General features: G+C 38.3%; 1 protein-coding gene and 1 long non-coding RNA gene across 2 annotated transcripts in view; one reads left to right on the forward strand and one right to left on the reverse strand.

Moving 5' to 3' along the window:
• LOC133098228 (uncharacterized) overlaps positions 1 to 20,084 on the reverse strand; it is a 37,091-nt gene extending 17,007 nt beyond the window's left edge. The window contains exon 1 of the long non-coding RNA XR_009702128.1: positions 19,785 to 20,084. This is a non-coding gene — a long non-coding RNA (uncharacterized LOC133098228). The remainder of the gene's footprint in view (positions 1 to 19,784) is intronic.
• Positions 1 to 27,962, forward strand: part of NR6A1 (nuclear receptor subfamily 6 group A member 1) — a 211,986-nt gene that overhangs the window by 73,569 nt on the left and 110,455 nt on the right. The gene's annotated exons all lie outside the window — the stretch shown is intronic.

Genomic DNA, 27,962 nt, shown 5'->3' on the forward strand with positions numbered 1-27,962 from the left:
TCAAATTTTTATTTCCAGTGGAGACTTAACTAAGTTATATGAAAGCAAACCAACTAAAGGAATTTATCCCAAAGTTCAGTTCTTGAGTCTTTCAGAGATACTTGGTTACACAAATGAATTCGTGAAAATTATGGCTTTTAGAAGTATAATATTTGTGCTGCTCTAGGATGTGGAGGTGAGGAAGGGGCATTTCTGTCAAATCACAGCTTAGTCCATGTAAATCGAAGGGGGTGAGAAGTGCTGAGGAGGTGAGAGAAGTAACACCCTTTCTTTGTGTTATCTTAGTTAATGCTTCCAACAACACTTCTGATAAGGTAGTGATTATTGCATTTGTCACTGCACCGAGATATGCTGTCCCACTCCACTGTTTTCCAGTTGACCCTAGAATTGCTTGGTTTGCATATGCCAAAGTAATTTAGTATATATGTTGTCCAGTCACATGACTATATTAATTTAACAGTGGTGCATATTGCTAAATATATCAGATCAACTAGGTTGTGTCATTTGAAATACTAAATTATGCAGTAACTGACAGGTGGTGATATGTACATACCAAATATAGGCCTTTACTCCATGAAAAAGCTGTTGATTAGCTTTAAATTTGTATGTGTACTAGGTCTAATATTGTGTAGGGATCTGGCTCATTTAGGAAGAATGTCAGCTTTTAGGCATGAGAGCATGACCTTAAAATGGTTGTGAACTTTAAAGAAAATGTAATTGGGGTGGGATTTATTCAGACACTGGTAGGCAATAAAAATCAACACGTGAAGGGTTTAAATTTTCAGTTGAATGTTCTCTTAAAAATGGCTTAGAAATGTACAGACCTTATTTTAAAAACTGTCTAGTGTATTTTCTTTAGGATTTATTTAAATCAAAATGAATTCCGCTTTTCCTTTTGGTCACTTTTATGCTAGCATTCTCAGTCTTCTGCCCCCTTTAAAATGTTGGGGGACTTACGGGCATTCTAAATATGTAGACTTCTTTTTTTTTAAACTACATTTTTTAGGTCTTTTGCCTGTTTCTACTATTACTACTTTGAGTCTTGCATAAATTTCTTATGTTTAATGGGATCATTATGGCCAAAAAATGTACGATTGAAATAGACATTGGCAAACTATTTAAGAAAACAGAAAAGTAAAGCCTAGATCTGATTATTAATGGTGAAAAGAAAACCTAACAAGTGAAGAATAATGCTATCTGAGTTCAGAGTATTAGATACATTGGGAGGAAAAGGTTACAAGGGAATCTGTGGGCTGCTATAAATGTTCCATAATTTTGTTCTGGGTGGTAGTTACATGTATGTATACATATGTAAAAATTAATCAGACTTATTTAAGGTTTGTTCACCTTACCGTATGTAAATTATACCTCAAAAAGTAAAACAGTAATAATCTTTTCTGAAGCAAATGTGGCAAAATCTTGATCATTGATGAATAGGAGTTGATAGTTCATTTTACTATTATCACTGTTTTTATGAAAATTTAAAATGTTTCATGATAAAAATGAAATGAAAAATCCTGTCACTCTAAACAAGTCAAATTATATCTACTTTATGAGAGCTACAGGTGGTTTTTTATTCTCTCTTTTCTTTAACCTGTCATTTTTCATATTTGGAATTTTGTGTTTTATCGGATGTTACTGGAGAGGAGAATGAAATCTTGTTTTTGTGATATCACTTGGTGAAAGAGGACAAATCTGGTCTTGATCTTAAAACCAGCTTATATGTAAATTCTTTCCATTCTTGAATCTGAGTGGAGAAAAGTCAGACCACTTAGCTCTATTAAGTTCTAATTAAGCATCAATTTTAAAGGCTCTTTCATAAGTCTATCTAATACTTATTGAGGATTTGCCATATACTTGGTATTGTGAGGAGTATCTTGTGGGGTGATGTTACTATTTCACTTAGCATTTGAGGACACTGAGGATCTGATGTCAGGTAACTTGTCCAAGTTCTTATGGCTGAAGTAGGGAGGGCTCCCCATTCTTGGCCTCCAAAGGATACCTAAGCTGCCAATGTCAGAGTATAAATATGAAGAAAATTAGCATTCTTTGTAATTTACTCTTTATTACCACAAAAGGATAATCACTAGTTTAAGAGACATTCATGTACTGTTTTAGATGTCTTTTTAGAGCTTGTATTGAGTGGCCTTTAAAATCTCAGAATCATTTCTAACACTTTCTTAATACCTTGGCAACATGGCTTTGTCCTTTAAAACAAAATCTGGGGTAAAGGGAAATACTTATTTCCCTGTTGTATGAAAAAGACTATTTGTAGGTCATCATTTTTAAAAAAGGCAAGAACTTCTCTCTCTAAACCACACTAGAACCCATGCCAACTTGGTACAGGGCCCTTACCAGAGTAATGATGTCAGAATTTGAAAGAGTACATAGTGCAGCTGCCAGAGCTCACACTGTTTAATTTCAACACTGTCTGTCTGCCAGAGTCCACAGCTTGTTATTTTTTTCTGTATGTACCAAATTATAATCACATATATTTATCTCATTGGGGGAGGGGAAATAAAGAATTATTGTTAGATAAACTTACTGCTTTCTGAGGTAATGGCACTGTTTTGCCTCTCACATACTTCTGAGCATCCCCCCCCCCCGCCCCGCCCAACTCCCAAGTATTTATTATCCTGCGTGAATTTTTCCAAAATGTGACACAGAGGGGCAGTTCACACCTTGCCTAGTTTATGTTTTGTGAGGAAACCCTTCCCTTTGCATGGTTCTCTATTCAGAAAGTTCCACGTGCTACATTCCATCCATTTGCCAAGTCTTGGACTCTTATCCAAAGTACAGTATTTGAGTATGCAATTACACATTACACATACTGGCAACAGCATACTTTCTCCCGGCCTCTCTTAGAGAAAGCTCAAAGCCAGAGGAGCAAATCCAGATGGTCTTGAGTCTGGCATCCTCAATTCAGAATTCTAGATGGCAAGACTTCATTTGGAAGTGTACCAGGCTTACTCAGCACCTGTTCTTGCTAACATCACATTTTTATGACCAGAGATTCTGGAGTTTGCCTCCTTTGCTGAGCAGAAAGAACACCACACCAGAGCTGCATGGGAAGAGGCTCTCCATCATTTGAGGGAAATATTTAATTTGCTTCCACAGGCATGCAGAGGAGGGTAGCCTTGCTGTTCGGAGTTAAGTCTGGGATGAGAGCGGGTGCAAATGCAGCTGCAGCTCCTTAACCAAATCTGGCCTTGTTTAATTTTTAAATAGTCTAAAATGTTTTGGCATCAACATAAGTGAACCATTACAGGCTCTCTGGCACCTAACATAGTACCTTTTACAAGGGGGAGGTGCTCAATGACTAAATTCAGTCACCATTTATTGAACTCTCTGTGTGTACCGGGCAATGTACTAGATGCTAGTGATGAATAAGATCTTTTTTCAAGAAGCCCACAGTCTGGTAGAAGGCATAAACTCTTAAACAGATAAGCTACAATTCACTGATTTTATTTGTTGTCGACGCAGTTCAGTATTTTGTTCATTTTGTGAGTCAGCTACAAGAACCAGTCCACAGGATTGACATCGTGACCTAAGAACAAGCATGGTATTTCTTTTTAATTCTAAAGTATGCTACTCACTGGCATTTTTGCCTCTTTAGATACCTCTTCTGACTTGCCCAGGAATGAAGATTTGTGGAGTGTGGAAAGATGTCAGAATAATGCAGAAAGACATTTCTAAGAAGGCTTCCAGAATTGGTTATTCTGTTCTAAGCAGTCTTTCCTTTATCTAAAAAAGATAGGAGGATGCACCAGTCTCTCTAGGTAGCTCTGTTGGTTATCAGGCTCTTGTAAGGTAAAAGTAGGAAAAATTATTTCCTTCTCTCTGTGCAATGTAGGCTTCCTTCATCTGAATTGTTGCACAGTTAGGGCAGAGCCAGAAAGCACTTTTTTTTCCCCCTAACTATTTCTGGACAGATGAGGTCATATTTCCTTAGTAGTGATAACAGTTCTTGTGTGTAACTTGTTATTCTTTCAGCCTTTTTCCCTCCATTTTTGAGGATGAGTATATGAATATTTTCATTGGGCTTCTCTTATCCATAAGAAGAATGTTAAATTGTTTATGTCCAAACTTATTTCCCCAATTCTTTTTTTTTTTTTTTTGACCGTGCTGTGCAGCTTGTGGGATCCTAGTTCCCCAACCAGGGACCGAATCCAGGCCCTTGGCAGTGAAGGCATGGAGTTGGACCGCCAGGGAATTCCCTCCCCATTTCTTTGATGCAGAAGTCTCAGACAAAACATGTATACTGCTGCTATTAAAATAATAACAGCTTATACTTATATAGTACTTATGTTCCAGGTTTTGTTTTTAGAGCTTTATAAATAAAGCAATTAAAAAGAAGGGTTGTCTCATCTTCACAACAGTCCAATGAGATAGATGCTTATTATTTTTTCCATTTTACAGATAAAAACAGGAAGGCAAAGTAAGGTAAATAACTTGCCCAAGATCACATAGCTAAGTGGCAGAGCCAGGATTTAAATTCAGGAGTTTCAGACCCATTGTGTTCTTAATCAGTGCACTATACCATTTCATATGCAGTTTGACATTGAATGATACAGAGTTCCCTAAAAGTAGGGGGTAATAATAATATCTACCATTTGTGTGCCTCCTATAGCTAGGCATTATACATGTCACTTTACTTCTTTTCAATCTTAATGGGTATGTGAATTGGTCCCATTTTGCAGATGATAATATCAACATTTATGGAGAACCTAACTATGGGTCAGGCATTGTATTTAAGTGCTTTACTTTGTATTATCTCATTTAATGCTCACAGTAGTTGTGTGGATCATTACTATTCTCATTCTGGATATGAGAAAACTGAAGCTAGAGATGGTCACTTGCCTGGAGTAAAATAGCTAAGGAGGTCCCTTGCCTATTTTTGCTGTATACCTGAAACTAACACAATATTGTTAATCAACTATACTCCAATATAAAATAAAAAATTTAAAAAAAATCGCTAAGGAGAGATAGAAGGTTAGGATTTAAATACAGGTTTGCCTGTCTCCAGACCCCAAGCTCTTGATACCACATAATACTTAAAGAGAAGCAATAATTAGCTATAGATATTCCAATGATGAGGTGAATCTCAGAAGACTGAGCCTAGCTCCAAATCTGTTTCTCGTCTTTAATCCTCACATAGTTTGTTGATTAATTGTGAGCCTTTCTTTTCTTCTTCTTCATGTTCTCATAATAGAGAAACTTGAGGTGTCACAGATAGTCTTCTTGTCTGAACACAGGAGATCCTTGTCTATCTGATTTAGTGAACTTGTCGTTTATTAAGGCTTTGAATTTTTCTTTAATTCCATTTGCTGGACTCATCACTCTTTATAGATTTGTTTCTGTTATCTTCACAGGAATTTCTAGAAGCTATAGTGGGGAAAATCATAAGCATCTATGAGGTTCTGTTTTTGAAATACTGCACTTTAGTGTATCTTTATCTTGCTTCCTTTGGATTGTAAGTTTATTTTCTTTACCACCTAAGATGTGGTGTTGGAGATTTTTGTTTGTTTTAAATTATTTTTTAAAGTGAGAACCTTTATGTGTCCCGTTGAGTCTCAGTAGTTGCATTCAAGTCTTGAATCTCGTGTCTCACCCATTTCCATTGGCAGAGTCAAATCTAATAATTTCAGAAATGAGTACGTTTTCTGTCCCTTCTTCCTTTCCTAAATATATTTCCCTTTTCTATCATTCTAGATTTTCTCTTCTTTCTCTTCAATCGGTTGGTCACTTAGATTTATTAAATCTACCTCCCAAATACCTATCAAACTCTGGCCCAAGGTACTCAACATCACTAGATATCAGAATAATGAAAAAAATTTTTAAATGATATACTACCACATGGCCACCAGAATGGCTAAAATTAAAATAACAAACAAAACAACTGACCATTTAAAGCATTGGAGAGAACAACTGTAACACTCAACTTCTGCCAGCAGAAGTAGAGTGTAAGTTGGTGCAAACATTTGAAAATTCTTCAGGAGTACCTTTGCAAGTTGAACATAAGCAATTCCATGACTAGGCATATACCCAACAAAAATGGATAAAGTGTATGCTGAAAGAACATTTATGAGAATGTTCATAACAACATTATTTGTAATAGTCCCAAACTGGAAACAACTAAATATCTATCAACAGTAGAATGGGTAAATGAATTGTGGTATAATCTGTAAAGTGGAATACTGTCCAGACAAACTATCACAGTATGCAGCAGCATGGATGAATGTCCTATACAAAATGTTGAGCAAAAGGAGCCAGACACAAAAGATTATATAATATGTGATTACCTTTATGTAAAGTTCAAAAATAGGCTAATCTAATCTGTGGTGATAGAAGTCAGAATAGTGGTTACGTTTACTGAGAGGATATAATGACTGTGAGGGGGCACAAAGGAGGTTTCTGAGAGGTATTAGTAATACTCTATATCTTGATTTGGGTGTTGGTTCCACAAGTGTGTTCACTTTGTAAAAATTCATTGAACTGTACATTTGAGATGAGTGTGCTTTACTTTTTACACTGGAACAAACACAAATTTTAAAAAGCTAGGCAGAAGCTTGGTTTAAAAGTTTGAGGGGAAGCATAGGGCTCAAGGACTTGTGTTAAGAGACCATTTCTAGTTAATGACTTGGAGTTAGTCACTTAAGAGTGGCCTTAAATGATAACTTTTTTAAATTTATAGTAAAGGTCTGGAAGGAATCACACCAAACCAATAATACTTTGGGTCAAGAGTAGGGTTGTGAGAGAATTGGTGGGGTTTTACCTTTTATTCTGTTTAGTACTTCTCACATTTTGAGTTATTTTTCAATAATATTTTAAGCATGCTTTTTTAAAAAGCAATTTTAATGAAGGAAATGTTAAGTAAGTAGCACGATAAGTAATAGGGTAAGATACTTGAGGTCAAGTGGAACTTCGGTGCCCTGCAAATCAGATCTCATTTAGCCATAGTTATTTTACAGTTCAGTAAAACAGCAAGAGAATTGCTCAGAGGTTGAATAGAGCAAAATGTCAAAATAAAACAAAACAAGCCCTGGCCTCCCGTTTGCATCTTAAAAAAAAAAAAAAAAAAAAAAAAAAACTGTGGTAAAAAACACATAACGTAAAATTTATCATCTTAACTTTTTAAAAATACACAGTTCATTAGTGTTAAGTATGTTCATATTGTTGATCAACAGATCTCTAGAACTTTTTCATCTTGGAAACATGAAACCCTGTATCTGTTAAACAACTCCCCATTTTCCCTTCTTCCAACCCCTGGTAACCACCATTCTACTTTCCGTTTCTGTGAATTTGACTACTTTAGATAGCCCATATAAGTGGCAGCATACAATACTTGTCTCTTTTTGACTGGCTTCTTATTTCACTTAGCATAATGCCCTCAAGGTTCATCTGTGTTGTAGCATGTGACAGCCTTTGCGTCTTTACTGCCACTATTGTGGTCAAAACCATCATTTTTTTCATCTGAATGATTGCAGTAGCCTCAGTATTCTCCTTGCCTCCAGTCTCTCCCACCTCTAATTTACCTTCCACCCAGTGGCTAAATGCAAATTTGACTTTACTTTAAAACTTGATGCCCTGACTGCCGTTAAATAAAATCTAATTGCTTTCACCTGACAAAGGCTTTCACTATGGGGCCCTAATACACTAGTTCCTAAGTCACATCCGTTTCCTTGTTGCTCCCAAACTAGGTATACCGTGCTCCCAAGCTAGATACACATCTTAATTTTTTTCTTGATCATACTGTTTCATGTTCCCAATCTGTATTTGTTGACAGTGAATCATGAATGAATCATGACTTTTAGTGAGACACTTTGTCATTTATGACTCTCATTCAGCTGTATGAGGAACTTAGTATTTTCCCATTTTACAGCTGAGGCAACTGAGGCTCAGAGAATTTTAGTTCGAAGTTCTTTGATTAAACCCATGTTTTCATACTGTCTCTGCTTTTTTCTCTACATTTTACTGCCTGCCCAAAATTAAGGATCTTTTCTGGTGAATTCTAGTTATCTGTTATCAAAAGGTAACCATGAATTTCTAGGAACTATTAAAGCAGAACAAGTGCCTTAAAATAATGTTAATGATAATTTTGCTTTACTATTTGCAACAGGCTTTCACATTCACGTATAATAATCCAGAGATGCCGTTCTTTTAAGATATTATATATCCTTTTAAATAACATTACAATATAAGCATAGAGCATTGGTGCAATGGACACTAGTCTATTTTAGCAAACACTGAATGTATTTCTCCAAATTAGACTATATTGTTTATACTTAAGTAAATTTTTAAGAGAGATTATATAGTTCTTTCTACTTTTTCTGGAGACTTGAAGCCTAATAAATAAATGATATCTAGCTAATTTTTAAAGTTCCATGCATAGTTTAGACTGCATACTTGCTGACATTCAGAAATCTATTTTCATCATATGTAAAATTACATTGTACTGTCCCATATTCTTGTGATCCTGGAAACTAGTTCTTTTCAAAGTTAGAAGCAGAAAAAAATTTAGTCTTTGACAGGAAAAATTTTAAAGGAGGAAAAAAAGTCCCACCAAACCATAGAAAATCAAACTGCTATAGTGAACTGAGCAGTTCCCCTAGGAACCAGTCATCTGGACTGTGCTGTTTCCTAGCAGTTTTGACAGTGGACAAGCTTTCCAAGCTTCAGTATCTTCATCAGTAAAATAGGTGCTAATAACAGTACCGGATTCTTCAGATGGTTGTGATCATTAAATGACATGTTTAGAAAAACATTGCGCAGGTTCTGACATGTAGTAGACCCTTACCCTTGATAAATGTTATTTGCTATTATTTGGGGAGGGTGTATTTTTGAAACATATTAGGTATATATAAGTATCAAAGTCTTAGCAGATGCGAAGCTTTACCAGAAATCTGACCTTCTACACTGAGCTGATCAGCTTTCATTTTTGGACCATGCAGTTACTGTGACAGTTTCTTTTCTGTGTGATATACATATTCTCAAATATCTGCAGGAAACCTGGGGCGTCATTTTCTCTTAAGGAGAGATCCGTCTTGTCAGACTGAAATTAGGCAGGATTTACAGGGAAAATTACAAAGAAATGAAAAATGATAGTAATTTTATTAGCTATTCTGTGGGAAGTAAGAGTTTTCTTCCTGTCAGTGTTTGAATTCCTCTTGACTGTAGGTACTTGGGTAAACATTACTTTGTGCTGGTATGAGGCCATGTAAGTGGAATCTATTCAATTGGTTTTTATTGACTTTGGGCTTTTTTTTTTCTTTCTTAAGAAATTTTGATTTTTAAGTTGATCATTCAGTACAGTGTGTGTCCTCAAAGGTTTTCCTTTTTCTAGTCATGGCCTGAAGTATTTAATGTTTCAGCAGTTAGGCAGGGCAAATGTTACGTGATGTAAGAGGGCCAGATTGGGAAGCATACTAAAGGCAAGCTTTTTGAGGAAAGAACTCTTTTTAATGACTTTGGATCTCTTCTTATACATAAGAGTACCTGAAACAAAGTTGTCATTCAGTAAAGCTTTGTTGAATGAGTGATATTACTGGTTATTTTCTTGTCTTGGTAAGAATTTATAGGACTTCCCTGGTGGCACAGTGGTTAAGAATCTGCCTGCCATTGAAGGGGACACGGGTTTGATTCCTGGTCAGGGAAGATCCCACATGCTGCCGAGCAACTAAGCCGGCGTGCCACAACTACTGAAGCCCACACACTCTAGGGCCCATGTGCCGTGACTACTGAAGCCTAGAGCCCATGCTCTGCAACAAGAGAAGCCACCGCAATGAGAAGCCTGTGCACCGCAAGGAAGAGTAGCCCCCGCTCACCACAACTAGAGAAAGCCCGTGCGCAGCAACGAAGACCCAACGCAGCCAAAAAAGAAAAAAAAAAAAAAGAATTTATAGTAATTTCTATTATAAATTTGGGAAACCAAAAATTTATATCCATAGTTAATGCTCTTTGCTCACTCCTAAAATTTGAAAATAATTCAGATGTGAAAATACTGATTTTGTGCATTTTAATTTATCACCACAGTTTTCCATGTTGTTTTTCTCCCAAAGGTGGGATTAATTCTTGATTCATGTCATTGTTTCCAAGTAATGAACACATCTACAAGAGAGAGTGATTTGATTTGATTTGTTTTTACTTCTGAGATTTGGGGAGCCTAATGTTCAACTTCCCTGTATCTTTTTGGAAGGTTTTCAAGATTTCTGTCAACTGACTATCATTTTCAAGGGTGTATAATTTATCTTACTAGGGAGATTCTTCTATTTTCTTGTCCTTATTTCACTTTGAGTTTTCCTTTAGAACTCTTCTTTTTTCATTATTGAAGAAATGGAAACTTTATTATATTTGGGTACCAGCTAATTATGTATAGCACATTCTCAGTGTTCATGAGCTTAGGGTTAGACAGGCGCTATCAGTTCCTGTTAGTAGGAGTATAAATTGGTCAAACTAAAAAAATTATCAGAAATGTAGTTAGTGATTTCTGTATAAATATGTTCACTACAGTATTATTTATAATAGAAAATAACTGGAAACCACCTGGATATCTAAAAAAAAGTCATTTTTACAGACTTTAAAAAATGCTTATAAGGGAACAAATTAGAATATAAAATTGTATATAAAGAATTGATTCCATTGTATATGAACTACACCAAGATATTAATAAGAATTTTCTCTGTAAGTGGGGTTATAGGTGACAAATTTTCTTTACATTTTTTTTATTATCCAAATTTTCTATATAGATCAGGTGTTACGAATATAATGACAAAAACTCCTGGTATTTTAAAAATCACTAATAGATAACTACAAAACAAGACTAGAGGGAAATTTATTGACAGTGGTTATCTTTAGATAGTGGGATGATGAATAACTTTTTTTTAGATTATGAATAACTTTTTGTCTTCATATTTTTTGTGCTTCTCAGTCTATCTTCAGTAAGCATACTATTTTTATAAGATGAAAAAATAAGTTATTTTATAAAGTATATCACTATAGTCAACCAGGAATTTTTTTTCAGAGACATTTCTTTCTCTATGAGGCTTCCATAATGATCTTTAGGGGAAAGACATACTTTCTTTGCCCTGCTTGATGGCTATGGTAGACTTGAGAATCCAAATCTTTTTTTTTTTTTTTTTTTTTGGCTGTGTTGGGTCTTCGTTGCTTGCGCGCAGGCTTTCTCTAGTTGTGGTGAGCGGGGGCTTCTCTTCATTGCGGTGCGCGGGCTTCTCATTGGGGTGGCTCCTCTTTTTGCGGAGCAGGGGCTCTAGGGCACGCGCGGGCTTCAGTAGTTGCAGCACACGGGCTCAGTAGTTGTGGCGCACGGGCTTAGTTGATCCGCGGCATGTGGGATCTTCCCGGACCAGGGATCAAACCCGTGTCCCCTGCATTGGCAGGCGGATTCTTAACTACTGCACCACCAGGGAAGTCCCTCCAAATTTCAGTTACGTTTCTTCTATACAATTTCTGATTAAATTAACTGAAATAGTAATACTGCTGGAGATAAAGTGCTCTACCTTTTGAAATCTGTGAGTGCAGTGATCCATTTCACCATTAACATCCCAACTTCAAAGTATTTTTCTCACAGTATTTTTCTCATAGTATTCTTGCTATCTTGTGTTTAGCATATACAGCCAGAAACTTTTCAATAATCAGAAGTAGCAGTTCATCCATTAGTGGATCTTACTCTGCTTAGCTCTTAACATCTGAAATAAATATTTTAGATATACATAAGCCTTTGAAACCTGTTATTTTTTTTTAAAACTAGAGTGATTCTCATATACATGGATATAAAAGCAGAATGGATAATAGTAATATCCACTATTTGTAAAACTTTAGCTATGTTTGTCAAACATTTGTGGTATTCCAGACACTATGCTAGACACTGACAAACATATTTTTCACAGCAGTTCTTTGAAGTAGTATTATTTTCCCTTTTTTCTCCTAGAGGAGGTATCTAAGGTTCAGAGAGGCAGATTTGTCTTGGGTCACGCAGTCGGTGAGTGCTTAAGCTGAGACTGGATTCCAGTCTTTGTGACTACGATGCTGAAGGACAGGACCTTTGTCTTGTTTGCTATTGTATATTCAGTGCCTACAACAACACTTGGCATATACTAAGCATTCAACAGATAGCCTTTGAAAGAATGAACTATATACCTAGAAGCTTTTAAGTGGCCAAGCAGAAGAGATTGTCTGTTCTAGTAATATAGGATTATACATAGAAGTGAGCCTGATAAAATGTAATGCTATTAGAAAGCCAAATGGAGATACTTCTAACAAAATCTAGGTCATAGTAACAGATGACCAGATTGGGAGCCTCTTTTTTGATTTAACTGTCTAATTTGTTCTGAGTACATTTGCCAGCTCTCTTTTCCACTTGACTTTGATATTCAGTGAACAAAGGAAAAGCAAAATACACGTGATATTGGGTCCTTGCCGGTGGGGAAAAAAAATCTGTGTGGAAACCCAAGTTCTGTAAGTGTCAAGGAACCAGAATGGGAATTTCTTGATTGGGATTTAGGTACTGGGAGCCTCAGATTCTGTGGAAATAACATTGTGCCATTGTGGTATATGGAGATACTTTATTGTTAACAGCAACTTCTTATATAGTCCTATGACAACAAAGACTAAATTCCAATTGGAAGAGAGGTTAATATTTAGATACCTCATAGACATGGTACTAGTTTGTACGATAAATTGTTACAGAAGCCCGGTTGTGACTCTAGCCCTAGCCCTGCCTTCTTTTCATGTTTATCATCCATGTCTGAAATATTCTTGGTTGCTAAGAGCTAGCTGAGTCATGGGTTGAGTACTAGCTAGCTGTGTGGTCATGATGTCATAGCATGCGCCATTAAAGGAAATGGTAAGTGCTAAGAATTTAGTCTTAGGGAAGGGAGTGAAGGAAATACGTATCACATCTAATGCTTCAGTGTATCACGGTCTGCTCCTGGATTGTTTTTCAGTGTTCAGACACCCTTAACTCTTTCTCCTCCAGAAATTTTCTTGTTTTTAATCATCACCTATCAAAAGGAGACTGAATTTTTGTATGAGATAGTGGTTCGCCACAGATCTGAGTAATGGTCACTGTGAAACCAAAACCACCCTATGTTTGTTTGAAGGTGTTGGGTTGGCCAAAAATTTCGTTCGGTTTTTTCTGTAAGATGGTTCTAGTAGCGCTTAGTTGTCTTTAACCTCATTCGAAACGATTTTGTTAGATTGTATTGTGACAGCTTTCGTATCAGCGTGCATTTAAAAAAACAGCTTATTAAAATTGAATTTTTATGTAGCCATTTTAATATTGAAGATGGAAGAAAAAAGCAATATTTTCAGCATATTATGCTTTATTATTTCAAGAAAGGTAAAAATGCAGCTGAAACGCAAAAAAAGATTTGTGCATTGTGTGGAGAAGGTGCTGTGACTGATCGAACGTGTTGGAAGTGGTTTGCGCAGTTTTATGCTGGAGATTTCTCGCTGGACGATGCTCCACGGTCGGGTAGACCAGTTGAAGTTGATCAAATTGAGACATTAATTGAGAACAATCAACGTTATACCACGCGGGAGATAGCCGACATACTCAAAATATCCAATTCGAGCGTTGAAAACCATTTGCACCAGCTTGGTTATGTCAATCGCTTTGATGTTTGGGTTCCACATGAGTTAAGCAAAAAAAACCTTTTTGACCATATTTCCACATGCAATTCTCTACTTAAACATAAGAAAAACATTCCGTTTTTAAAACCAGTTGTGACGGGTGATGAAAAGTGGATAGTGTACAATAATGTGGAACAGAAGAGATTGTGGGGCAAGCGAAATGAACCGCCACCCACCACACCAAAGGCTGGTCTTCATCCAAAGAAGGTGATGTTGTGTATATGGTGGGATTGGAAGGGAGTCCTCTATTATGAGCTCCTTCTGGAAAACCAAACGATGAATTCCAACAAGTACTGCTCCCAATGAGACCAACTGAAAGCAGCACCCGATGAAGAGCATCTGGAATTAGTCAACAGAAAACGCATAATCTTACATCAGGATAACGCAAGACCGCATGTTTCTTTGATGACCAGGCAAAAACTGTTACAGCTGGCTGGGAAGTTCTGATTCATCCGCCGTATTCACCAGACATTGCACCTTCGGATTTCCATTTATTTTGGTCTTTACAAAATTCTCTCTTTTTTTTAATTTTTAAATTTGTTGTTTTTAAAAATATTTATTTATTTGGTTGCGCTGGGTCTTAGTTGCGGCAGGCGGGCTCATTAGTTGTGGCTTCCCAGCTCCTTAGTTGAGGCATGCGAACTCTTCGTTGCGGCACGCATGTGGGATCTAGTTCCCTGACCAGGGATTGAACCTGGGCCCCTGCATTGGGAGTGCGAAGACTTAACCACTGCGCCACCAGGGAAATCCCACAAAATTCTCTTAATGGAAAAAATTTCAATTCCATGGAAGACTGTAAAAGGCACCTGGAACAGTTCTTTGCTCAAAAAGATTAAAAAGTTTTGGGAAGATGGAATTACAAAGTTGCCTGAAAAATGGCAGAAGGTAGTGGAACAAAACGGTGAATACGTTGTTCAATAAAGTTCTTGGTGAAAATGAAAAATGTCTTTTATTTTTATTTAAAAAACCGAAGGAACTTTTTGGCCAACCCAGTATTTTGTTTCCATAATGGCTTGAAATCCATTAAGGTCTTGTAGTTTAGCATCTCTCTTTGCTTGAATCAAACGGAGCTGAGGGTGTACCTTCTTTCATATTCTTATGAACTATGTTAGTTCAGCTTCGAAGGATGGCACGGCAGTTTCTCCAAATCATTGGGTCCATTCTCAAAGTTTCTGAACTCAGATCCCTACCATTTTTTAAATGAGATGGCCTCTAGCCATGGTTATCTCAGTTAATAGCTTATCATCTCCAAGAGGGCAGCTTCTGTATCTATTTTGTTCATCATTCAACCTGGGTCTAGCACTGTGCTTGATAAGTATTTGAATACCCTCTTGCAAATCGAAATTGCTATCTGTCATTTAGCCTCCAGTATAGATACGTTTTTTGGACCACCACTGGTAACAAAGACTTGGAAGTGACTTTGTTAAAAATCACCTAGCTAGATAGTGGCAGAGCTAAAATTTCATGTCATATCTAATCCAGCCGATTTCTGGGATTATGAACCTACCTTTTCAGATTTTACACTGTACCACATTATCTCCCCTATATGTTGTTCTGCTGTTTGCTTTGGAAAATCTCTTGCCTTTCGTACTCTGAAAAGATTTTGTGGCATGTTCAACATTTTCCAGTTATTTGGCATCATCATTAAGAAACACCTACTTTTTCTAGTTTCTGCTAGATTACTTTCAACTTTAAAATGAGTCTACAGATGTAGTACAGATCTTGCCTAGGAATTCCTTCTATGGCTTTGGTTTTATTTTATTTTTAAAAATTTTTATTGGAGTATAGTTGATTTACAATGTTGTGTTAGTTTCAAGTGTATGGCTTTGATTTTAAAAGACATGAATTTTCTTTCCCATACCTGCAGGAGGCTATTTTAATTTCTTAGTCATAGGCAATATTAGAATTTTCATGTTTCTGTTTTAATCACCAAGAAGAATTAGTAGAAAGCTTATTCCAAAAAAGTCTCCAGGAAATATTATTTCTTAATTTAAGAAAATGATTCTTATACACGTAATAGCATTAAATTAGTATCAGTATTAAATACATCTCATGATATTAAAATCTGATGTTCCACCTCACTTTTCAAATGATAATTTTCCTATATTCATTCAATCAGTTCATCTAATATTTCTGTTTCTAAGACTTTGTGAGATTCTTTGTGCAGCGTTGACAGCTTTCATCTTCATGTTTGTTTTAATTAAAATTTAAACAGAGAATGGCCTGTGCTGTAAATCAGCCTGGAACCCTTCTATTTCCATTCTCTGTGTTTGGGAAGAGTCTCAGACAATGAATTGAACCTCAAGCCCTTACTGTGTTTTCACAGAATTGACATTTCCAGGGTGTTTTCCAGTGTGCCAGGAGCAGTTCAAGATCTTTTATATATATGATCCTTGAACCTTAAAACGACTGTCAGGAAGGCATTAATATTCGTGGTTTATACATGAGAAGTCTGAGACAAAGAGAGGAAGTGACTTATTCAGGATCACATAGTAAATAAGTGGCAGAGCCAGGATTCCAACCCATGTCCACTTGACCCTAAGACCCAGTTTCTTGCACCTAGCAGGCACAGGATGGGTTGAGAATGCATCCAAATCGAAGGACCTCATATTCATGTTTATTATGTCTGATTATTTGATGGTAGATTTGGAGGTTAAGACATGTAGTCGTAACACTGAATACCATTCTGGAACATTTTAATTACTCTGGCCACTGCTACCCGTCTGCCGCTACCGTCTTAATATTCTTCATAACCTTTATTACAGACCAAGGAAAAAAATGAAACCTTTGTTTTCAAAATGCTTTTTTAGACATCTCTCAAGTATCATAGTGCTAGCTACCTTGTCTTGTCATTGTATTTTTTGCTTAGAGATCACTTTCTTTCATGTCTAGCTGGATGTGCAGTTGAAAACAGGTGTTCTGGATATAAATATGCTCTAGATCAGTACTGTCCAATAGAACTTCCTGCAGTTGGAAATGTCCAGTTTCTGCATTGTCCAGTATAATAGCCACTAGTTACGTGGGGCTGTTGAGTGCTTGAAATGTAGCTAGTGCAACTGTGGAACCAAATTTTAAATTTTATTTAATTTTGACTAATTTAAATTCAAATAAAAATAGCCACATGTGATTATAGCACAGTTTGAGGTAGTAATTGATTCTTGTGTTTGATGAGTAATAGAATTTGAGGAAATCCAATAATTAGTAGTTTAAAAGTTGCTGATTGGTTTTCCAGCAACATAAAATTTGGCATGTGTTTATCCTAAAGCCATAGGACCAAATAGAGTAGAACAGTTCATATTTCCAAAGCACTTTTTGATTATTCATGATCTCATTTGATGAGTATTTCAGGTATGATATCATTTGGGACTTGTGTTTGCTAATGGATCACAGAAGAACAAAACCATTTACAGCTTTCTTGTGCAGGGGCTACTCCTGTTGAAATGGACACCATTCTGGCCCCTTGATGCTCAGGTTGAGGCTTGAGGGCCTGGACAGGAACCCATGTACTGTTTTCCACTGCTCATTGAGACTGGAGAATTATCCCTCTCCCCTCACCTAGAATGTCCATTAATTTCATTTTTTATATCTAAAGAGAGGGAAGTAGAGACAGTTTCTAAATTTAGCCAGGGAGCTATAATAATTTGATAACCAACAAAAGAAAATTTAGTTTTCCTTTCTAATATTTCAAAATAAATCCTCAGGGCTTTGATTTTAGTTCTTTGTTTTGGAAAGTACAACCCAGAACTCAGAAATGTTCTATGTAAGATTCATTTTTAAATTGATATGTGTCTTCTGAAGAAACTTTTGATGGAATTAAATAGTAGATTTCATATGATATTTTGAAGAAAAATTCATTTCCCTGGAGTCTTGATAGATTTGGTTTCGTTTTGATTGTCTGGCCTTATGAAATAATTTGTAAAATATATTAATTTTATTATGTGTTACTAAGTAGCATATTTTTCTCTGTCATTTTAGTTGTAAAATGCTCCTCTCCTTTCTATCAGAGCTCACCACTAATCGACTCCGGGTGCTTTTGATTTTTCTGACTATGCCAAGGCATTGAATGAAGTTCGCTGTAGTGAGAAAAGAGAGCACATGGAACTTGTGACTTTATATACTCCAACAATAGAGCTTTTATGACAATGGAGGTGGTTAAAAATGCTAGAAGTAGCTCTTAAACATGGCATCGCTGTGTTGCCTTTTTTTTTTTTTTTTTTTTTGTATTCTTAGAGCTGCCAGGAGTGCATCGGGCCTGTAATTTCCTGTTCTCTGAATCCCCCATCTTTCTGCAGCTCCAAGCTTTGTGTCCCACAGCCTGTGACTCTGTGCTAACAAATCGCTATTGTCCAGTGGGGCGAATGGTGGCTGGAACTAAAGAATTGCTGTCTGGTTTCTATTCAAATCCAGGTAGTGAGATATATGAATGGACTTTTCGAATCGTCATGTGAATAACGTCTGCTCGGCATGAAGGCTCAGAGCCACACTAGGAAAGATTAACTCCTGGGCTGACCACTAACATCTTTTGTAGTAGGAGGTAGAAACATTCCCAAGTATCATTTTATTCACACTTAATTTTCCATTTCATCTTCCAAAAGTAGAGTTAGCCATTCAACTATTTGGCTACTTTTCTCTTAAGTTTTAGTGTTTCTGTTGATAATATGGAAGTTTGGGAAAATGCTAAGTTGTTTTTCGCTTAGAACACTATTTTTTTCTGTCAAAAGTTTTCTACCTTACATTTATAATGGCATAAAGTGATCTTTATAGCATACATGCAAAAATGAGAGGGAGCTGCTTTTTCCAAGAAACCAACCCTTTAAAATGCTTTCCAACCATTGAAGGGAAAAATCTCCTTTTTTTCAGAGCATCCTACTTATTTGCATTTTTTTCCTCCCAAAGCACAAATTTATACAGAGAAAATAGAAACAACTTAAAATGCGATGTATTAACCAAACAAACAAGCCTCCTTCAAATTAGGAACCAACTTAAGCATTTGTAAGTATAGCAGAATCAGGATTTTAAAAATTAGATTTGGAAGCCTGACTATAATTCATAATTCTCATTATCCTTGGAAAATTGTTATATTATCTTTCTCCTGTATACCTGAAAAAATGTCCACAGGCTTAAAGGGCCATGCTTTTTACATTCCTTCCATATTGCAGGTACTGTGGAACGGGAGAGCCTTTTATGTTTCTTTTTGTCTTAAACTCAGACAGTTTTGTAAGCAGTAGTGTGTAGATTACAAGAGTTAGACAAAAGCAGGCGCGACTGAGAAGAGTTGAGGGGGGGAGAGCTTGGGGCACTTCCTGTCACTCAACACATTCCAGATCACTAAAAAATTTCCACACCCTCTGCATTCCCTCTTGCCCACCCCAGATCCCAGTATTTTCTGATTACATATGTTGTGGTATTTATCACACTCCTCGCTATCACTGGGCTCTGGCAAGACTGCTTCAGAAGAGATGCATTCCTTTAGATTGCACAAAGCATAGCTGGGAAAATGGCTGGCAGTTTCAGAATCTAGTCACGATCGCACGCATGAGCACCTCACACATCCATGCCCCTTTCCCCCCCTCTCCCGCCCCTGCAGCTGGCTGACCTGTCTCACCCACTGCTGGCCTATCGACCGGCCAGGACTGTCTGGTTTTGGCTCATGCCTTTGTCCATGTCTGGCTTAGTTCCTCTCTGTCTACGCTTGCCTCTACCCCCACCGCCCCAGGCAGCACAAGTGTTTGGCCACACAAAACTACAGATAGAAAAAAGGTGGTAAAAACTTCAAACTTTGCTAGATTCTCCAACAGTTTATTCTTTTGTTTATTCACTTTCTCTCTTCTTTAATACTTTGTTTTAAGAAAACAAATACAAAATTAATTATCTAAAGGCAAAGAATGCAAAGCAACCTTTGTGTTCCTTATAATAACTGACTTCATAACTCTCTCCAGCTGCGTTATGGGGTGTGTATAAAAAGCTTCTGTTCTGAGAACAAAGGAGCACGTGCAGAAATGAGACTAAAAAATCCACTGACAGTATTTCACCACACAAATTACTTAAAAGATTTTAGTCAAGCCTCTCAACAGATTCAATGTTAAAATGGTTTTTAGTTAAAAAAAAAAAAAAAAAAAATTGAAAGTGCTTACCCAGTAAAAGAACCGAAGTAGTCCTGAACTGTTACGTAAGACTTTTTACAGTTGGATCTTTGTCAAAAGGGGGTGGGGGTGATGGGAGAAAGCAGCAACAACAATCAAAAAAGTTCGAGCTGCTGTGGCTTAGAGGACAACTTCTCTGTTTCCAGATAGGATTCTTGCTGTAGAAATGGAACTCCCAGCCAGCACAGCATCCTGTCCCGGTAGAGAAATGAGTTTGTCAGTAAAAAAAAATTAGATACTGGAACCCAGACTAGATGAGGTATTGAACCGCGCCAGATTTCCTTGCAGCCCTGTCTGCTCAGCTCGCATTGAACTATATATGACCCAGATGATGGACAGAAGCACATTCAGTCATGTGCACACTGGAAGAAAGCGGATTTGCTGGTCCCTGGCAGTGCAGGGGTTTGTCTTCTGATTGGGCTGTGCCCTGATCAGTGAAATGTGAAGCCCTCACCATTCAGAGGCCGTAATTCAGGACTGGCAGTTTGAGTGTCTGGCTGCCTCGAGTCACTGAGAGAGACTTTGAAGGTGTTGCTTTTGTTTGGTGGCATTACCCACTCAGAGGTTACTTACACCTATGTACTAGTATTAGGAGCAATGCTAGCCTTCCTGAAATGCAAGAAGGAAGCCGACTTTGCGTGAATTCTGTCATCTTATTGTTGATGAACGTTGCTCTAACTTAACCCAATTATTTGATTTGAGAATTTTTGTGATCTTAACCAAGGCCCATGTCCAGACCACACCCTGGCTGTGATTTTATGGGTTTGATAAGGTAAAAATAAAGGTAGCATTTGACTTTGAAGCTTCCTAGATGCTACAAATTGCTCTTAATGAAAATTGGATGGATGGACAGCAGAGAAGTTAAGTTTTGGATTCTGGAGTCTTTGAATGTGCTAGGAAGAAGCTTTATCTCTTATCGCCTTTGTGAAGCTGTCACTCTTATCCTAGTCCTTAGTCACATAGGGGACTGCTGGGGGGAAGCTACCAAAGTATAGGATCCCATTGAACTGTGACATAGCCTTTATGCAAGATAGCCACAGTCTACTCTCTCTAGTCTGTCTGAACTAGGGTCCTTGGGATTATTTCCTGTCTTTCTGGGGCACTAGGAAATGAGGCCATTATTTGGACTGTCGGTTGTGACATTTTTGTTTAGTATATGAAAGTTGCTTTGTTTAACGCAAATTAACACTATTTTTTAAAAATTTGAAGCAATAAAGGAATTAGCTTATATAATCCTAAACTGGTGTTTAGACATATAAATACTTTGGTTTATTTTCTGCCTCTCTTACACTTGTGGAAATAAATCCATGGTCAGTGTATAGCGCCTGTCTATTTTGCTGTAAATTCTGGGTTTGGATGTTTAAGTATTTGTAATTTCTTAGATGTTACACAGCATCCTACATATGGGGACTGCCCAGGAATTTTTCTCTTGTCTTAACCTGGAGAAGCTGGGTTGATATGCTATGGGATATAACAATGATCAAAGTCAGAAAAGAAGGGATGCACACCCTCTCTTTTTTGTAAACTACAGAACAATCATTCCTTTTTTTCTTTAAATTGTGGTAAAATATACGTAAAGTAAAATTTACCATTTTAACGTCTGTAGTCTGTAGCATTAGGTACATTCACATTGTTGTATAATCATCCCCACTGTCTATCTCCAGAATATTTTTATTTCCCCAAACTGAAACTCTGTACCTAACATTAACTTCTTATTCCTTCCTCCCCCAGCCCCTGGCAACCACCATTCTTTCTGTCTCTATGAATTTGACTATTCAAGATACCTCATAGAAGTAGAATCATACAGTACTTGTCTTTTTGTGACTGGGCTACTTCACTTAGCTTAATGTCCTCTAGGGTCATTCACATTGTAGCATGTGTCAGAATTTCCTTCCTTTTTAAGGTTGAATAATATTCCGTTCCTTTGTACGTATAGACCACATTTTGTTTATCCTTTCATCTGTCGATGGACACTTAGTTGCTCACACCTTTTGGCTATTAAGACAATCATTCTTGACCATTCTTCTTGTAATCTTGTGGGGGCATCTTTACAGAGCTGTTCTGACCCATCTTAAAAGCTATTCCATTTTATCAGTTGGAAGGGTTTTGGTATGCCTTTTAACTTTACAGACTAACTAGGCCCTAATATCAGATTTGCTAGAGAAGGGCAGATTCTTTTCAGCCGTCTTGGATGAGACTTAAAACATAATTCTTCTCTATTTATTTTTTATGGGTTTATCTTTTCCTATTACACTGTGAGCTCTTCCTGGGCAAGGACTGTAGTAAATTCCTTTTGAATTGTGCCTGTGCCTCTTGTTTAGGAAGTAGACATCAATAAAAATTAGTTGGGAAAAAAAGTGAATTAATGAATAATAATAGAATAATAGCTAATTTTATTGGATTTTTATTATAGGCAAGACACTGTGACAGATGTTTTATATACATTGTTTAACTTTCAAAACAACTCTGAGATAAGTATTGTTATATTCATTTAATAGATAACTTGTTCAGGACCTCACAGCATGTAAAAGATACAATTGAGATTTGAACCCTTGTCTCTTTTGGCTCCAGAGCCATTATGCAAACTCCATAGTGAGGTGATGATCAGTGGGTTTGGAAGCAGGAGATTAAGGCTAAGCATTGATTCCAAATCAGAGATTCTTTCATTAGGCATCAGGAGCTATAGCCCTGTGATAGAGATGGTTCATGAGTGGATACTCAGAGGAAAGCTTTGCACATTATAGATCTTTAGCTGAACAACCCCTTGTTGAACTCAGTTCACAGATATTCCTGTGTATGTAAATTCTCTTTCTTAGGTTATCTTGAAAGTGCAGTTAAACGAATGCATCGATGTTCCTCGTACATATATGAATGATACTGTTCTAGGTGCTAGGGTGAGTCAAGAATAAACCAGAACAGATTCTTATGGATCTTGCATGCTAGTGAGGAGACAGAAAAATAAGTTTACAAAGTAATATAAAGTAAAACAGGAAACCATGCTATGAGGAAAATAAAATAGGGTAATGTGATGATGGACAATGCCTTGGGGGTAGATTTGGATGAGGGACTCCTTAAATGAGGAAATACCCAGGAATGCTTCTCTGAGGAAGTAAAATATACAAGCTGAGAGCCAAACGATGACAAGAAGAATCCTAGAGGATAAAGAGCTAAAAGAAGTGTGATCTGAGCAATGAGAACGAGATGTGAGTTCTAAGATAGGATTGAGTTTGGTGTGTTTGAGGAGCAGAAAGAGTAGCATGGCTAAAGTGGAGTGAATGCAGGTAGGAGATAATGTTGGAGAGGTAGGATGGGATCCTATCATGTAGGGCCTTGTGAGCTGTGACAAGAAATTTGGATTTTTCCCCAAAGGTAGGAGATTGGAAGGTTTTAAGCAGAAGAGTCCTCCTGACACTACCTTTTTTAAAAATTAAATTAAATTAAATTAATTAATTTATTTATTTTGGGCTGCTCTGGGAGGCATGCGGGATCTTAGTTCCCGTGCCCCCTGCAGTGGAAGCACAGAGTCCTAACCACTGGACTGCCAGTGAATTCCCCTGACACTACCTTTAACTGGAGTCCTTCCCAAGCTGGAGACCTTGCCAAGGCTTTCACATGTTAGTGGCCAGCTCTAGGTGTCCTAGCAGAATGATAGTTCTTTTACAAGAATGCTGGGGCAACCATTGGTTTCATTGCTCTTTCCACATCAAAGAGGGCTCGTTCAACAGGAGTCTCTTGTTGTTTTCACAACATCACTGTTGTGTGGATAGGGTTTTGTATGCTGGTTTTCTGTATTAATTTAGGCTAAAATTCAGTTCTTAATTAGACCTGATCTTTCTGTGTCAGTAACTTTGAAGGACGTGTTCTTGGCAGTTGATGATGGCTGTTTCATTTATATGATATACTTAAGGACATACTGATGGGAATCTGAAATTGACAAGTAAAGAGGAACTTTCCCAGTATTCTTTTTATTTTTCGGCTGTGTCGGGTCTTAGTTGCGGCATGCAGGATATTTGTTGAGGTGCATGGGCTCTTCACTGTGGCGTGCGGGCTTCCTTCTATTTTCTCTCTCTAGTTGAGGCGCGCCGGCTCAGTAGTTGTGGCACGCAGGCTTAGCTGCCCCGTGGCATGTGGGATCTTAGTTCCCCAACCAGGGATCGAACCCGCGTCCCCTGCGTTGGAAGGCGGATTCTTTACCACTGGACCACCAGGGAAGTCCGTTTGCCAGTATTCTTTTTTTTTTTTTTTTAAAGATTATTTATGTATGTATGTATGGCTGCATCAGGTCTTAGTTGCGGCATGTGGGATCTTCATTGAGGCATGCGAGATCTTCCGTTGCAGTGTGCAGGCTCTTCTTTGTGGTGCGCGGGCTTCTCTCTAGTTGTGGTATGCAGGTTTTCTCTTCTCTAGTTGTGGCGCGCAGGCTCCAGGGTTCGTGGGCTCTGTAGTTTGCAGCATGCAGGCTCTCTAGTTGAGGCGCACGAGCTCAGTAGTTGCGGCCTGCAGGCTTAGTTGCCCCGCGGCATGTGGGATCTTAGTTCCCTGACCAGGGATCGAACCCACGCCCCCTGCATTGTAAGGCGGATTCTTTATCACTGGACCACCAGGAAAGTCCCCCCTTCCCAGTATTCTTAAATAAGGTTGTGTTCAGACATTCTGACTCTAGTAGGGTTAATTGCTAACATTTATCCCATATTATTTGATTTTTTAAAATACTGTGAAAAATAACGAACATAACATTACACACCTGATAGTTTCATTTTATAGGTCAGTTGCGTTCAAATTGTTTTGACCATTATCCTCTGTAAGAAAGATATTTTATATTGTAATCCATTATACACGTATTTGTATATATATCTATGTATCAATATCTATATCTGAAACCATACTTTCATGGTATAGTACTTGTCCTTATTACATGTAGTCATCTGATTTTTTATTTTTTTTTACTTAAAAAATATTATTTACAAGCCACTAAATTGATTTTAAAACCCACTGAAGGGACGATCTGAACTTTGAAAAAACATTATAGGGGAGAAATCTGAGGCTCGGAGAGGTTATGACTTGTCATTTGTCACATAGCAAGGAAGTAGCAGAGCTGGGACTTAAACTATTGCTAATGATTCCAAAGCCCTTCCTTGTTACCACATTGTATAGCTTTTCTAGTGATTATAACCTTCAGTGAAACTGAACAAAAATGAAACACCATAAATGACCTTTAATAATGATTATATAAAATGTAAATTTTCAAAGCAGATGCTGTAGGATGGGACAGAAATATTCTTCCTCTGATCACGTCCTCTGCCTTTTTCAAAGAGCTGTTGGCCACTTGGCGTTGTCTTCCATATCTTGGACAGAATGCAGTTGTTATTACTCATTAGTTGTACTGGGAACCAGCAGATTTCCCAAAGCACTTGTATCTCATTACTCAGCCTACCCCTGAGCTAATCTTGGCTTCTTAAAATAATAGCTGTGTGATACCTAGCTTATGAGAGTGAGAATGTGGCCTCTCAAAAGCGAGCTGTTGCAGTGTAAGTTGGAGTCAGTGCTCAGATACAAGACAGGAAATATATCTAGTGTCTGAGGCCAGCCCTGCTGTTTTCTGACCTGGTTACGGTACTGGTTGAGTTAATTTTGCTGAAGGGAGAAATCGTGTCCTCTCCCGCTGGAGGATAAGGCTATATCAAAGGGGAAGGGTAGGGAATTAATGCCTGTTGTTTACTATGAGCCAGCCATGCGCTGTACTCTAGGCCAGGGGTCCCGAACCCTCGGTCCATGGCCTGTTAGGAACCAGGCTGCACAGCAGGAGGTGAGTGGCGGGCGAGCAAGCAAAGCTTCATCTGCCGCTGCCCATCACTCCCCATCGGTCGCATTACCGCCTGAACCATTTCCACCCCCCCACCTCCACCCCGGTCCGTGGAAAAATTGTCTTCCAGGAAACCGGTCCCTGGTGCCAAAAAGGTTGGGGACTGCTGCTCTACCCCTCCCCCCCCCCCGCTTTAATCTAATTTAATTTAATTTATTTTTTGGCTGTGTTGGGTCTTTGTTGCTGCATGCAGGCTTTTCTTCAGTTGCAGCAGCAGGGGCCACTGTTCGTTGCAGTGCACGGACCTCTCATTGCGGTGGCTTCTCTTGTTGCGGAGCATGGGCTCTAGGCGCGTGGGCTTAAGTAGTTGTGGCACATGGGATTCAGTAGTTATGGTGCTCGGGCTCTAGAGCACAGACTCAGTAGTTGTGGTGCATGGGCTTCAGTAGTTGTGGTGCTCGGGCTCTAGAGCGCAGGCTCAGTAGTTGTGGTGCATGGGCTTAGTTGCTCTGCGACATGTGGGATCTTCCTGGACCAGGGCTCAAACCCGTGTGCCCTGCATTGGCAGGCAGACTCTTAACCACTGCACCACCAGGGAAGCCCTCTAGGCCCTTTTGACATAGGTTTTAGTTTAATTCTCACAACAATTCTGTGAGGGGAAAGTTATTATCCCTATTGTTTTCATTTATTATTTTTATTTCTTAAAATTAGGATACAGAACAATCAGGACACAGAACAGTTACAGTGCCCCAACAAACTATTTTGTGTATTATCCTTATTTTACAGAAAAGAAACATTGAGGCTCGGAGAGAAGAAATGATTCTTTTTTTTCTTATTTATTTATTTATTTATTTATTTATTTATTTTTGGCTGTGTTGGGTCTTCGTTTCTGTGCGAGGGCTTTCTCTAGTTGCGGCAAGCGGGGGCCACTCTTCATCGCGGTGCGTGGGCCTCTCACTATCGTGGTCTCTCTTGTTGCGGAGCACAGGCTCCAGACGCGCAGGCTCAGTAGTTGTGGCTCACGGGCCCAGTTGCTCCGCGGCATGTGGGATCTTCCCAGACCAGGGCTCGAACCCGTGTCCCCTGCATTAGCAGGCAGATTCTCAACCACTGCACCACCAGGGAAGCCCTAAAAATGATTCTTAAACAATCACAAAGTCAGGTAGTGGCTGAGGTTGGGACAGAAGCTACACTATACCTACCTTTAAAAATCGTACCTTCGGGCTTCCCTGGTGGCGCAGTGGTTGAGAATCTGCCTGCTAATGCAGGGGACACGGGTTCGAGCCCTGGTCTGGGAAGATCCCACATGCCGTGGGGCAACTGGGCCCGTGAGCCACAACTACTGAGCCTGTGCGTCTGGAGCCTGTGCTCCGCAACAAGAGAGGCCGCGATAGTAAGAGGCCCGCGCACCGCGATGAAGAGTGCCCCCCACTTGCCGCAACTAGAGAAAGCCCTCGCACAGAAACGAAGACCCAACACAGCCATAAATAAATAAATAAATTAATTAATTAAAAAAATATCTTAGATTATGAGTTTCTTTAAAAAAAAAAAAAAATTCAGGGCATCAAAATCTTCAGGAGCTGATTGTAACATTGAGGGACCTAGGGCTGTTGAGATTTGAAATATCCACTGATCCAGAGCCACATGGTTACTGGGCAGAAGGTGATAGGGCAAAAAGGTACTTGGCTATGGGCTGAGCCCACGTGGGGTCAGACTGTATCACAGGAAGAAGCCAGAGCTGAATTCCAGGTCACAGAGGGCTGAACCTAGGGATATGGTAACCCAAGGGCTATGGTTCAGAGGCAGGCCATTGGTGGCCAGTGTTTTGGCCTGACTTACCATTTGTAATTACTACTAGGCCTCTCCAAGCAGGTCTATTAACCTTTATTATTTTTTAAAAATATTTATTTATTTATTTGGCTGCGCTGGGTCTTAGCTGCGGCATGTGGAATCTAGTTCCCTGACCAGGGATTGAACCCAGGCCCCCTGCATTGGGAGCGCAGTCTTAGCCACTGGACCACCAAGGAAGTCCCTATTAACCTTTTAAATATATAGAGAGGTCATGTTCAGGAGACACCTGCCACTGAAATTACACACTTTCTAGAAGTTTACATGGTCACCATTCCCATTAGAGTCATAAGTGCCCACTGACAAAACATGGCAGGGGTTAATTCACTTAAGCAGTTTTAAGGGAGCCTTTTTTAACTTCAAAAATTGTGAATATATGGTTTTCTTCTTTGTAAAAATTGTTACCACCCTTTTTTCTCCAGGCTTCTAAAGGCAATAGCTATTAATACTTGAAAAGTTAGAAAATTAGTATTTTTTCTTTCATATGTATTTTATTTAACTAATAAACTTTATTTTTG

The sequence above is a fragment of the Eubalaena glacialis genome, chromosome 9 (genome assembly GCF_028564815.1).
Source record: "Eubalaena glacialis isolate mEubGla1 chromosome 9, mEubGla1.1.hap2.+ XY, whole genome shotgun sequence".
NCBI lineage: Eukaryota > Metazoa > Chordata > Mammalia > Artiodactyla > Balaenidae > Eubalaena > Eubalaena glacialis.